The sequence below is a fragment of the Haemaphysalis longicornis genome, unplaced genomic scaffold, assembly GCF_048455015.1.
Source record: "Haemaphysalis longicornis isolate Haplotype H1 unplaced genomic scaffold, Haemaphysalis longicornis Haplotype H1 scaffold_10, whole genome shotgun sequence".
NCBI lineage: Eukaryota > Metazoa > Arthropoda > Arachnida > Ixodida > Ixodidae > Haemaphysalis > Haemaphysalis longicornis.
This window is the reverse complement of record NW_027526204.1, coordinates 143,503,547-143,516,630: the sequence shown is the minus strand read 5'-3', so window position 1 is coordinate 143,516,630 and position 13,084 is coordinate 143,503,547. Positions and strand designations below refer to the sequence as shown.

The 13,084-nt window shown below is 47.1% G+C and overlaps 1 long non-coding RNA gene across 1 annotated transcript in view; it reads left to right on the top strand.

Annotated features, from left to right (window-relative positions):
* The first annotated feature begins 4,607 nt into the window (after window positions 1-4,607).
* LOC144157985 (uncharacterized) overlaps window positions 4,608-13,084 on the top strand; it is a 38,879-nt gene continuing 30,402 nt past the window's right edge. Inside the window, exon 1 of the long non-coding RNA XR_013319923.1 lies at window positions 4,608-4,702. This is a non-coding gene — a long non-coding RNA (uncharacterized LOC144157985). The remainder of the gene's footprint in view (window positions 4,703-13,084) is intronic.

The window sequence follows — 13,084 nt, the reverse complement described above, 5'->3', positions numbered from 1 at the left end:
GGTCCATGAAACAGATACTTAGTATGTGGACTCCATATAGCACCCACACGCGGGAGTCGACCGAGACGGCGGCCATTATAAAAATACTAGTAAAACCTAGTGCACCCGCAGCCCTAGTCATGGAATCGCCTGATCCGGAGAACAAAACTCTCGCCGAGGAGCTCGGGCTTGCATTTACAACCTCACACCACTTGAACGCTCAATGCTTCTAAGTGCACGAGCGGCAAGAGTTGTGGGATACGCGATGGACGGGAAAGCGACCATTCCGCGATAGCCACAACAGACGAACGCCCAGCCGTCGGCACCGCTGCGTCGTCAGCCCCGTCGCGACGGACGAATACAGACTGGTACGTATGTGCTGTATTTTCAATTTCAGTAGCAGTATCGCTTATGCCAGTTGGCCGGTGTCGTGTATGGAAAGCCGTTCGCTCGAGCTCTCTGCTCCGACCAGAAAGATTCGAGCGTCAATGCGCGGTGTGTACGGCATTTTTTTCTCCAAGGTCAGAGCGCTTTGATGGCGACTTGACGAAGTCGGCGACGAGCGCCAGCATGCCCGGGTCCCTGCCGTAATCACTTCCTCGGAAATGAAGCGAGCACACTCGTACTTCCTTTAGCTCTCTCTCTCCTCCGTTTGCAAAGTTCACAAAACGTAGCCACTTGCTTCGCCGAGGTTCGTCGTTGAGCAGCACATGAAAGGAGATCTCACCGGCGGGGATGTCGCACTCCCTCGACGATTTGCCCGTACTACATGGGCATTTCAAAACACAGCAACGAAATTTCATTGTAAAGTACTCGAACAAACTGAAGTTTTCAGTGGTTGTAAACTGTAAACGAGCTCGTAACGACAGCAGCAAGCCAACATGACCTCCATACCGAAACCTGTGCGACGAGTGGCACTATCTCGTTGCTGCTCTCTGTTACTTACTCCCCTTGTTTCTATTTTTACCTTTGCTGGTTGGCGATATGACGGCCAACCTCCTGTGAAGGGATTACGATACCAAGCAAGGTCGCGGCTGTGCGTGCTGGGACGGTTCGTTGGCCCCGAAGAGCCTTGAACCCGAAAATTCGTCTGCGCGACGGTGGCGACGGCGATCTGTCGAGTTCGGCTGGCGGTAGTTTCGTACGCACTGGCATACACGCTTGCGTGTTCGTTCGGAACTTCAACCGTTTACTCCACCGTTCTTTGTCATAAAAAGAATGTGCAGTATGTTTCACGGGCATTTAGCTCGCTATGCAAACTGTAAGCCCTGCCTAACATGCGTTTGCTTTTGCCGGCCTCCGCCAATCGCAGAGCATTCTCGAGTGACATCATAGGTTCTGTTGCGGAAAATGAGCTGGTGGGTCACATGGTCATTTCCTTTTTTCCTAATTATGTAGCTTATTTGAGCGAAGTTTGCGTTATAAGTGGTGTCGTTATGGTTCTAACGAGGCAATCTTTCGAATGAACCAAACTTGTTTTTTCTCTTCATGGCTCCTTTAAAGCGATATTTTCCCAACATTCAGATATGCGTTATTGTAAAACTGCACTTTAGAGGCGGGAGATGAGAAACACATTATTTCAAAGTAAAATCGAGGTGGTTAGCGGGCGGGCTCCGCAGTCCAGGACAAGAGAGTAAGAATACTTTTCTTCAATTCATCGAACGCCATCCCGAGTAAGCCAGGATTTGTTTTTTACAAGGGAAGGGGTTAGAAAGCAGTAAATAGCTGCTTGGCTATATTCATCTGTTTCCATCCTTGGGATACTGAAAACCAGCACATATACTGTTTATTGCGTTCATTAGCGAGTACATCAAGCCTTCAACACCGTACGATGGTTACGATAAAAATTCGGGTCACAAAAGACGCCCTCGAGTACTGTGAACAACGTTATCTGCGCCGTCTCGTGAGGTGTAGCCCAAATCTCCCTAATGCATTTGCATCTGAATAAGCAACACACAATGGGGATATGCACGTTCTAGCACGCAGCCTATAACGAAAGCCAACTTGTGAAGAAAGTACTTATATCTTACAGCGTGAAGAAAATATCCACACGAACTTTGTGAGCCTCCCAAACGTCCCCAAACCACCTAATAAGGCGTTCGTGACGCTACAGAATAATTAATGCGTTGGGCAAAGAAAAACATTCATCCGATACAAATCAACAATGAAAGAAATAGAACACAGCCGTTTTATTTCCTGCTCTGCGATGCCCGTGTGGGGGCCCACTTCTTGGTGCGCAACATTAAAGTGTTGAGTCTTTATAAGAGCACCTCAAAAATACTGTAGGGAAGCTTACGCATTTCGAATACTTATCGAGGATCTCTGAGCAGCGAAGCTTGCAAACAAGCTAGAAAGGACGACTTACACACGATCATCTGGCCGATGCTGCGAAGAAATTTGGTCTCTCGCTCCTCGTGTGCTGCAAACTTGTGCGGGATACAGCTTGAAATTATTTAGAGGTGTCAGAAGCTGGCAAAATACCTGAATTACTGGAAATACGCTTATTATTGCACTAGAGCATCAAAGTGGGCGGGTTCTAGCACAGGCACTGCTGCCCCTCACAAGCGGGCGACAGTGGCGCGAGTGCATAGCAGCGGCGCGGGTGTAGCAGACGACAGCGGGGCGACTCCCTAAGCCAACGTCAGAGCTAGGGGGCGCCACTCAAACACCTCTCCACCAATAGGCTAGCCGCGTTAGGGCGAGATACTCTGCCTATCAAATGAAATAGCCCGTGCGGCATAAAAATAACGAATCGAACGACGCGCTTCACTTCGCACACACATAATAAAGCCCGGTGCGGCCGGGTGGTAAAAACAAAACATAAACAAACAAACAAACCCAATGCATGGTTCGCGTCAATATGGCTGCCTACTATGTGAAATGCAAGTGCATGGTTGTTCCATCTGTTCGCCTGGTGTTATATGTTTTTTTTGCTTTCTGCCCACTTGCTAAAATCCCTCCAGGGGTTGCATTACAAACAAACAAACAAACAAACAAACAAACAAACAAACAAACAAACAAACAAACAAATGAATAAATAAAAATAAAAAATAAATACACTTTTACGCATTTGCACTGCTTCCACGCCATCTGTTGACATCTTTTTTAATGTCGGGCTTTGTGCTAGAGCGTAAGCCATTTTTGTATTTCACGGTTTAAGGGTTGTTTTTAACTTGTTTATTATAATTTGTTATAGCAAGAAGAACATTGCTGCTATTGTTTGTACACTTATACCTAATACTATATTCTTTATACTGAACAATGTTTCAAGCATGAAGTATGCTACTAGATTTTGTGCATTGGAATGGTTTTGCCCAAATGTACTTCTGTAGCAATAATTTATATAACTTTTGGCTGAATCAACGGACACGTCCAGCCTGATAATTCCCATTCCTACTTTTCAGTTCTTCTGTTCGTCTTTTTAAATTACACCAGGGTCTGTTGGTTATTTGTGTTGTAGCCTGCGTTCCTTATGTGCTCCTAGGACCTCGAAGTGTCGAGGCACGCAACCCAGACCCTCCCAGGCTACTGGAAGTGGTTATATTTACATTACCTAGATGATACCATGACTGCCCAGTCAATAAATGTTTTTACTCAGACAGACAGACAGACAGACAGACAGACAGACAGACAGACAGACAGACAGACAGACAGACAGACAGACAGACAAATTTTGCGTTTAAATACCCAAGGACTATCTTCTTCAAAAACTACTCGGGCTGGCCACTACTATCCCAAACGCAATGCAGAAAATCAGGCGGAGGTGACGTTATTTTAAGAACGTCCACAGAGCGTGTTGTTTGATTGTTTAGAGCTATGGTGGATAAACCTGGCTTACCACCACGGGCAATTTCTACGGCCCTTAGACAGAACTATGAGCGTGAAGAAAATTAGCTGCGGAGAAGGTGAGCTCGGCTGATTTACAACAAATCTCGCGGCGTAAGCAGGGTTAACACTTCGCCATTTGGGAGCTCCGGCTTGCGTCACCGGCTGCCCTTTAAACAGAAGCAGCGGAGGTGAAAGCACACATTCGGGAGCTACGTATTGCGTCACCGGCTGCCCTTTAAACAGAAGCAGCGGAGGTGAAAGCACACTAGTAAAAAATAGGAAAGTTAATGGACTCTGTGGACGTCCTGACATGATGGAAACAGCTTCACAACAAGTGACGTCAAGGCCCCTTCTGACTATCTTTTCTCCATGGGGACAACACATCTTTATTGTAAGACTTTCTGGGAATTGGGAAGGACGGAACAAACAGAAAAATATCTTGAAGAACAATTGCTGTAGCTCTTTTACTTATTCGAGCGTCGTCCGCTTTACATATGAGCACATATCATTTTTCTAAAAACCTTTGACCGCTAACCTTTATGGTCTGCAGTCCATTGTGTGCTGGTGATGCAGAAAATATAGGATAATTGTTGCTTTGTACTGCTCGGCAGACAGATGCACTGGAAACTTTCGAAAAAGAAGACAAGACTGGACTTGTCGTTTTTCGCCTGTCGCTCAAGGTGATTGGCATGCCATACACAATCAAACTTGGCATTTCTTGAGAATTCAGCTTGTTTATGTCTACACCCACGTGAGCGAAGTTTGAGGTTTGGCCAAAAAAAATGATATCTCACTTTGGAGCAAAAAGAGAGCCATAATGAACTATGCTGGGATTAGTGTTAGCGGTAGCTTTCTAATAATTCTAATTATTGCTGCTGGAGAATCTCTCCCACAGGTATGAGCTACAATTTGTTTTGTAATATTTAGTTGATGCTTCTTTTTCCATTTAAAAATGTTTTTACCACAGCCGGCCCCTTTGATTTGTCATTTTCTTACTGATAAATATGATGGAAGCCAGAAAAACCTAGGCATTTTAAGTCACGTCTGCCAAACGAATAGCTTTCAATTAACTCGATAACAGTAATCAATGTTTCCACGGTAATTTCTGGTTGGTAACTACGGATATGGCGCTGTGTTGGAGAAATGGCCTCTTAAGACATTATTCAATGTCATGCTCTTAATAGCCGGAAAAGGTTTTTTGAGAGGTTTAGATATAATTCTTAAAAAGGTTTTAATACCTTGAAGTAGGATATATATGATCGCAATGTTGTGGTGTGGCTACGCTATTAAATGGAAGAACACCCAACAAACGGGAATGAGCCCATTGGTCACAAGCGCGTTCGTCACGGGGCAAGTCGTCATATGCCAACTCGTCACACTGGACTTTTGTTGCAACGCCATCTAGAGATATGAACTTTCGGGCAAGGTGCCTTTTCGTCCCATGGATTTTGTCTCACCGTAACCGTGTGAACCAAAACCTTGAAGCGCTGACCGTGAATTGGCATTGGAAGCGGCTCTGATGGTGGTTTCAGCAATGTTATACTCGTCGCAGCTGTTTAGGAGGGCATGGGTTGCTCTGTGCGACCTCTGCACGCGTGTATAACGCCCTGAAGCGCTGCTTTTCTTTTTCTTTAGAGAAGGGTGGGGGGGGGGGGAGGGGGGCTGAAGACAGCGTGATCTGGACTGCTTTGAAGGGCTTATCATACAGGGGCATTGAGGTTGGGTACTTGGCTGGCATGGACAATGATACTTTACGTTACAGCTGCAGTTGGGCAGGGAGGTGGAGAGGGCTGTGTGAACACGTCATGGTGTGACCTGCACATATGTTTGATCCCTTTAAACGCAGTTGAAGCGCTGTTCAGCGGGGGCAGAGTGGAGGGAGGAGAGGGAGGACGGCGAGAAGTAGCGCGCCCCACACTTGTGTTTTGATAGCAAGCCTCATACCAGAGCAATTTCACCCTGTAAATTTTGCACAGAAAAGATGTTGTTTTTTCCGTTTGGATTCCCTTTTTGTCGCTTGTATTTGAGTGCTACGCTACATTGAAAACAAAGCACTGGCCTTAAAGGGCAAAGAAGAATGGTCCCCGGTCAGATCACGCGACCCTAAAAAAGAAGCATCAGGTTATAAAAGCGCGTCACATTAAATAAGTTTGATTTCAAATATCATTTTAACATAATTAATGAAGTGTTTTGGTATACCTAACTTCTTCCTCAAGAAACTCAAGCGCACTTGCCCAAGGGCGTAGCCAAAACCTGTTTCCGGGGAGGGGGGGGGGTGTTATAGGAAGGGAGAAGATTTGCCGAAATAAGCACTACGTCTGGTTCTCGTGCTACCTGGAAAAAAATTCGGGTTAGGTTCGATACCCCAAGCACCCGCTCTGGCCACGTCCCTGTACTCACCTATACCTTTCCTTAAAAGCGACGCATAGCAAGCGGCAACATCAATTTGACGTTCCAAAATAAGCTCTTAATGCGATCAAAAGGACGAAAAATCGGGATACTTGGTGATGCTTCATCGTTTGGTGGTGCTCCTTTCTATCCGCTCTTTCCAACCTCTACAGGTGGCGCTCCGGAAAACAGCAATGGCGAACGAGACGGTGATCGGTCCCCCGTAGCAGCATGCGCGCTAGCATCACTAGCGGCCTAAAAGCCCCTAGGCTGGCTAGAAACAAGTACGTTCTTAAAGTATATACCGACGCATACGTTGCATAATGCGAGACATTATTAGGTTCGTCTCAGGGGGTCTGATGAGGTGTAAAACACTCCGCGTGCGAGGCAATCCGCTGCGCAGGGCTCAGGCAGCATATGGAAGGGGTTTGAAAACAATCATGCGTGGCCGGCCTCATTGAGCAAACTGTTATAGGATGTGCAACCCTAAGGTTTGGGACATTATGGCAGGGTACGTTATACTTCAGGTGTTTTGATTTTATTCCTGTGGGCATGGTGAGCAGAAACCCATGCTCACCTTGAATGCGCCGGCGATATGTGCGTGTTGCAGTGTTTTGCTCGAATTAAATAAAATCTGGAAGTGGAAGTGGAAGACACACGAAAATTTTACCATTATATATAAATATTATATTTATATATATACATATATATATACAGGCCTGCGTATTTACGCACGCGTACCATATACTGGCGTGCCGCTTTGAAGCATACATGAAAATTACAGACACTAATTTCCAGCTGCGCTTTTGGCCTGTGATAAATCGTTTTAGAGAAATATCCTAGCTGAAATTACGTTACGCTTATTTGACTAACGCATAGAGTTTTATAAGTCCGTCAATGCTTATCACGAAAACAGAAACGGGGATTACCATGCAAATTTATTCAAAAGCTCTCATTTGAACTACCAGACCCAAAGTAATTGTGATTGCTAAAAGATCATGCTTCAAAATTATTATTAATAGTATCCAGTCATTAATTAACAAAAGCATCACTATATTTGCTTCTCGCGTTCACGTGCAAAAATGTTTATATTTGTTTCTTTATTGATATAAAACCAAGTGGATAGGATAGTCTCTGCTGCGTATATGTTTGAGAGCAGTTAAATTGAACCAATTTGACAAACGCATAAGCAAAGGTCGGTTGTCATATTACGCGGCAATATATGTGAATAGTATCCGGAAAAGACGACCACAAGGTTATACAAAGAGCCTATCAAACCGGCGCCTAGCAAAGCACTATTAGTTGCGGCAGCCCGAGAGATAGAGAGAGAGAGAATATTTTAATGAGCTCAAATGTGAGAGGGGACACTAAGTCCGGAAATCCATGCGTTGCCCTAGCCGTCTTGGCCCGTGTCTCCAGGAGAGTCTGGTCCTCCGATTGAGACCTGGTCGACAGTGCCTCCCACAGCTCAGGAAAGGAAGGGGTGGAGAGGGGTGATAGGGCTGGCTTGTGAGCGCATTCCACAATTATATGCTGGAGGGTACCGAGCTGTGGACAAAATTTGCATAGAGCGGTGTATAGTGTGGGAATCAATAAGTTCGTTCAAACCGGGTGCATTTGTCTGAGTGTTATTTCCTGAGTTTTGCTGAGGGATGGATGAGGGCAAGGGAAATTTTGTATGGTGGTCAGGTAAAATTGAGTAATTTCCTGATAGGTGAGAAGTGGCGTCGGAGCTGCGGTGACCTCGGGGGCTCTGTGCACCAGTTCACGAGTCTGTTGGGCGAAATTGTTGCCCGTTATGATATGGGCAGGTGTCCAAACGATCGCCACTCGGTGAGATGGATGGAAGACGTGCATTTTTTGAGTGAAAGCTTTACTACTTTCGTCCAGCAGTTTCGCGGAGGATGCGCAAGTTAACGTTTTGAACGGAGACACACTCCCGGCGACACACCCCTCGAAGCACTGGCGCATCGTGTGATTCGCCGGGCCCGTGTTGGCGCATCGCACAAGGCCCCTTTTTTTATTTAAGTCGTTCTGTTCAGCACGAGCGGCGGCGGCCGCCGCCGCATCGGGTGATCCACCGGGCTTCCTTCTGTGTACGTTGCACAGGACCGAACGGCGTTGCGCCGTGGTCAGCAATACAGCTACATCAAAGGTTTACCAAGCAAAACCAAGACTCAACCAAGACAAATCCAAGCTTTTGCTTTGCATATCTAAGTTAGCGTAGCTAAACCGAAGCCATTTTTTCCGCAGCAGACACCGATTAGGTGCAAAACTTTTTCATTTACCCGCAGCTTCTACGGCTTCACGAAAGTTGATGGAATACGAGCGCTTCTTATTTTCCGATTATTCATGCGGAATTTCGTATTACTATTTTGCTTTTGTTTCTGCGGGGCTGCACGGATGCCACCAGCATTCTCCGCCGGAACGATCGGGCAGCGGATCAGTGTCTCCCGGCTTCGAACAAATGCCCTGTGGCGTCAACAGCGTCGCTCGAAAGAGGGAATGCTTAGCGCAATTCCTTATGAAATATTAAGTCTTAATGCGAGTTTTCCATGTGACGCATATTCCGGAAACACCAGAATTCCTCGTACGAAATGCCCTATGACGAGTTGGCATTCCTAATCGTTTACCTGTGACGAGTTGACCTATGACAAGTGGACTTGTGATGAGTGGGCAAAAACCCCCAACAAACGACCGTGTGACGTTCGGATGTTGACAGCGGCCACTGACTGCATGTCGCCGATTCACTAGCCGAAGTGCGCACCACCCTGCGGTAGACGTCCACATGCTGGTCCCTCGGCACGCGGTGGAGGCGGTTAGTGCACACTAGACTTGTCGTGCCGCGCGCCGCTTGCCGACGTCAGCAGGCGCTGGAAACGTGTTTTCGCCGAGAACGGCGCGTTTTTCTTGCCGCAAAGCAAATGAATGCTCGACCAATTTCTGCCGTGGCGCAGACCGCAATTAAATGTCAATGAGCGATGGCGGTTGTGATGACCTGTACTGACGTCTCGCGCGTGACGTGTTGCGCCACTGAGGAGCCGCGCTCCTCATCACGGGAGCTTCGAAGCGCTCGGGGCAGCAGACTGGCACCGCCAGAGCTGTTCAGGCTTACCAGCGCGGTAGGTATTTGATGGGTGCTTTCACAAGCGGCGCAGATAAAAAGCTCCTTTTCCGCAGGAGCAGCTTTGTGGGAGCCCCGTGCTGCATTTGAACGAGTGGTTAAAATCGGTCACTGGAGCTACGTGCACGACTTAACAGCCAGCGCCAACACCATGTTGCCGCCGCCTGACGAGTTCGTGTGGCCTTTGCCGGCGGCCGTCGGCAAAGCGGCACGGCGCGGCGACGCTAGTGTGCACGAACCTTAAGCGCGTCTCCGCGTTCATTGACCGGCCCGCCATCGGTTCCCCGAAACAGCACCCAGGTGTCCCTTCCCTCCATGCACCCGCGGAGGCAAAAAAATTATGCCATCTTCCCGTAGGGGAACCCTGAGTAGTATGCGAAGCAGCCATGGGGTCGACTGAAGTTCCCATTAGTTTTCAGTTCGTCGTTTCCGGTGACGTCCAGCTTCGCGTGCCTTCGTGGTATCAGTAGCTTCTTGACGTTGTTTGAATGAGTGAAGGACATAAGGAGCGTTCGTAGCACATGCTCCCGTCTCGGTTTGTAGCGCAGTGGGAAGAGAGTCGTGGGATAGAAACCAGGCGCCGCCTAACTATTTTTTTTTATAGTGGGCTGCGCTGATGTCAGCCCAAACGCTGATGGGGCTGAAGAGACGCGCATGCGCAGTAGAGTGCGCACAACGACAACGAGGGAGTGAGAAACACAGCCCCGAGCATGAGATGCTTGGCATCTAAAAGAGGGCCCGCACGCCCCTCGATCGGTCTCTCGCCACCCGCCGTCGACGAAGGCACCGCAGGAGACATCCGAAAGCACTCAAGAATACCGGCCGACATTGAGACGACTATCATCCCTCGTACCCATCTACGTAGACCAGCGAGCCCGCAGCAGCGCTTTGAGTTCGCACCCCACGGGCCTGCAGCTTGCGTGGACATCACCGTGGAGACCCCCGACCTTCCGGTGTCAACAGAGCAAGTGCAACCCGGCAACAGAGCGAGATACCCCGTCTCCGAGATCCAGTTCCTGCCGCCTTCCTAACCCGCACTTCATCTCGCCGGGTAAGCGCGTCGGCGCCAGCCCCAACTTCATTGCTAATTAAATTTTTCTGTAGCACACCTGCGTTGCCTTTCCCCCCCTGAACTCCGTGTGGACCCACCTACTTAATAGCGTGACGCTATGCCTTTACAGGGCTAGTGCGCAGCTTCTTGAGCAGCACAGGCAGCGTCTCCTGGCAGCCACAGCGGCATAACTGCGGAGTACCTTAAGACCGCACAATGTCCGCCCGCGTCCGTGCGCATAGCACTTACAATCGAAAAAAATTACACAGGCAGCGGCAGGATTCGAGCCTGCGTCTGGTAGACCAGATAGAGTTAGCGTCAGTCGTCTTTCCATTGGGCTAGGACCGTTTTTTTTCTTTATTGCGTGTTAACTATACAGAACAAAACATACACACAGAAATACACAAGGCACCTTATCAAAAAGCTGCTGAATGGGCAGCTTTTCGTCTGAGGTCCGTTTTTCTGCTGACGAAAATAAAAAAAATCATTTCTGATTCTGATTCTGAAATTATTTGTTATCGAGTGTGCCAAGAATTTCTTTAAACATGCCAGAGTATCAAGCTCGCTTATACACTTAAGCGGTCATGCTGGGCTTGATACACATCGCGTATGTAGCCCGCACTTTCAATGGAATTTTCCCTTAGTGGGCGGGCATGGGAATCTGCATTGTCGGCAAATTTTCTAGTTTTTCACAACGCGTGCAGGCTCAACAACATTCTCATATCGTACGGAATTCATCCATTACCTTTAAACACCGGACTTTGAGGCAATAGTAAAAAAACTGAAATTGGTGGTGATAATTCGCATTTGGTTTCTAAATAACCTGTGACTACCAATACAGCCACATGCACAATGACTAAGCACGTTTTTAGGAATGTTCCATGTTTGGAACATTAGCGTTTCCAGTACAGAAAACGCAAGAGTTCTGTGTTACAAATTTTATTGGCTTCAAAGTGCAATTGCTTGCTCTTAGTAACTGAAGACAAGCCTTTATCTTCCTGCAATTACTCCAAAGAGTATAAAGAGCGAAAACAATTAACTATAAAACTCATCCTTGCTCAGGTCTGTCAGAATTTCACACGCCGGGGTAGGATGGGGAGCACTTGCTGTGCAGCCGCTTTGGGCACTCTTGGCACTGGTTAGTTTTTTTTTACACTGCACACACCTCCCCCGCGTTGCTGGTACGAGGTACCTGGTACCTCTGCCCCCTTTTGGAGTGCGTACATTGCATTCATGTAAGCAAGTAAGCCAAGGTATTTCAGCGAAATTATTTATCCGAACAACTCAAATGGGCTCATGTTCGCAAGCTCAGAAATTGTCTCTAGCAGCAGCTGAGGATTCGGGCTGGCCAGTGGTTTATCGAACGTCACATGGTCGCCCCTGTCTGCTCCAAGCAACGGCTGTGGGGGTTTTGTTTTCCCGGTCACGGTTGAAGATTTGCGGCCTTTTTCTACAGTCAGGTGCCTTCACGCTTGCTTTTTCCGCCGTGGCTCAGGACTCACACATTCATTAGTCGAAATGCCTTTAGGACTGCACTGCATAACTTCTGCACACCCACAAATATCCCCGCGAACAACTTCAGGAAAGTCGTTTTCCTGCACGTGCTCTTCGTCAGTAATGTTGCCATCTTCATCAGGCGGCAATTGGCATATAGGTGCACCTTCACGCTTCTCGTCGGAAATGCCGAACAAAAGGTTAATTGCAACGTCCAAAGTCAGGAAGCGTTGTGCCATACCCTATAAACTTAGCTTTTGTTGTAGAGAACTGTGGTAGCACAAAAAACGCTACCTAGTTTTAAAGTCTTACACTCCGGAGGACTGAGGTGACTATTCACTGCAGTTGAATGGCGCTCCTTTGAACGTGCCAGAGAATCTCAAAATAATGCCAAGGAAAGCCGAGAAAGGTAGCATCCAAGCTTCTGCAAGTGTTAACGAGAGGGCGCCACTAACGCGTGAAAACGAGAAGAAAAAGTGACGCGAAGTGCGGTGGTCGAGCTCCGTGTTTCCGGCTCTGGGAAACGCCAATGTTGCATTAAAAGAACGTTCGCATAAAACTCTCGAAACAGAAAGCTAGAGTGTCGTCATAATTTTTATATTACTCGCAGAGTAATCGCTAACTATCTGACGATATTTTGGTTTTTGCTTTGCACCTTGCAGTATTACGTTTTCCAGCAAAATGTCGCAACAATCATGTGGTGGTGAAGAAGCTCAAAATATGCCTATTTGTAATCATTTACTGAAAGCCTATAAATGGGATGTTCGCAAAAACTAAAATTGCGATGTTTTCCACAAACATTATTGAGTATGCGAAAACAAAAATATGAAGATTAGGTATATTGGCAAAAAAATACAAAATCAGGTTTTGTGTTCCAATTTCGGAACATTGGAAAGTAAAATATTAACAACGGACAAGTAGCGAATACCATGTGGGGTGATGGGTAGTTCTTTTTGGGGGGATTCTTTTCAGCACATCCCAGTGAAACACAACGTCCCAACAATTGATAAACAAATGTTGTACAGTTTCTGGGATTTTACAAAGAGGACAATCAGTGTCCCTTTGTAGAAGTAGACCTTTTTTATGCAAACACGTTTGTGCTGCTAGTGTGTTCGTGTGTAGCTTAACAAAGAAGGACTTCACTGATGGTTTTACTGGTACTTTTTTTCACCCTCCTTGATCCGCTGTGCTAATATAATTTGCCCGATAAAGCGGAGCAG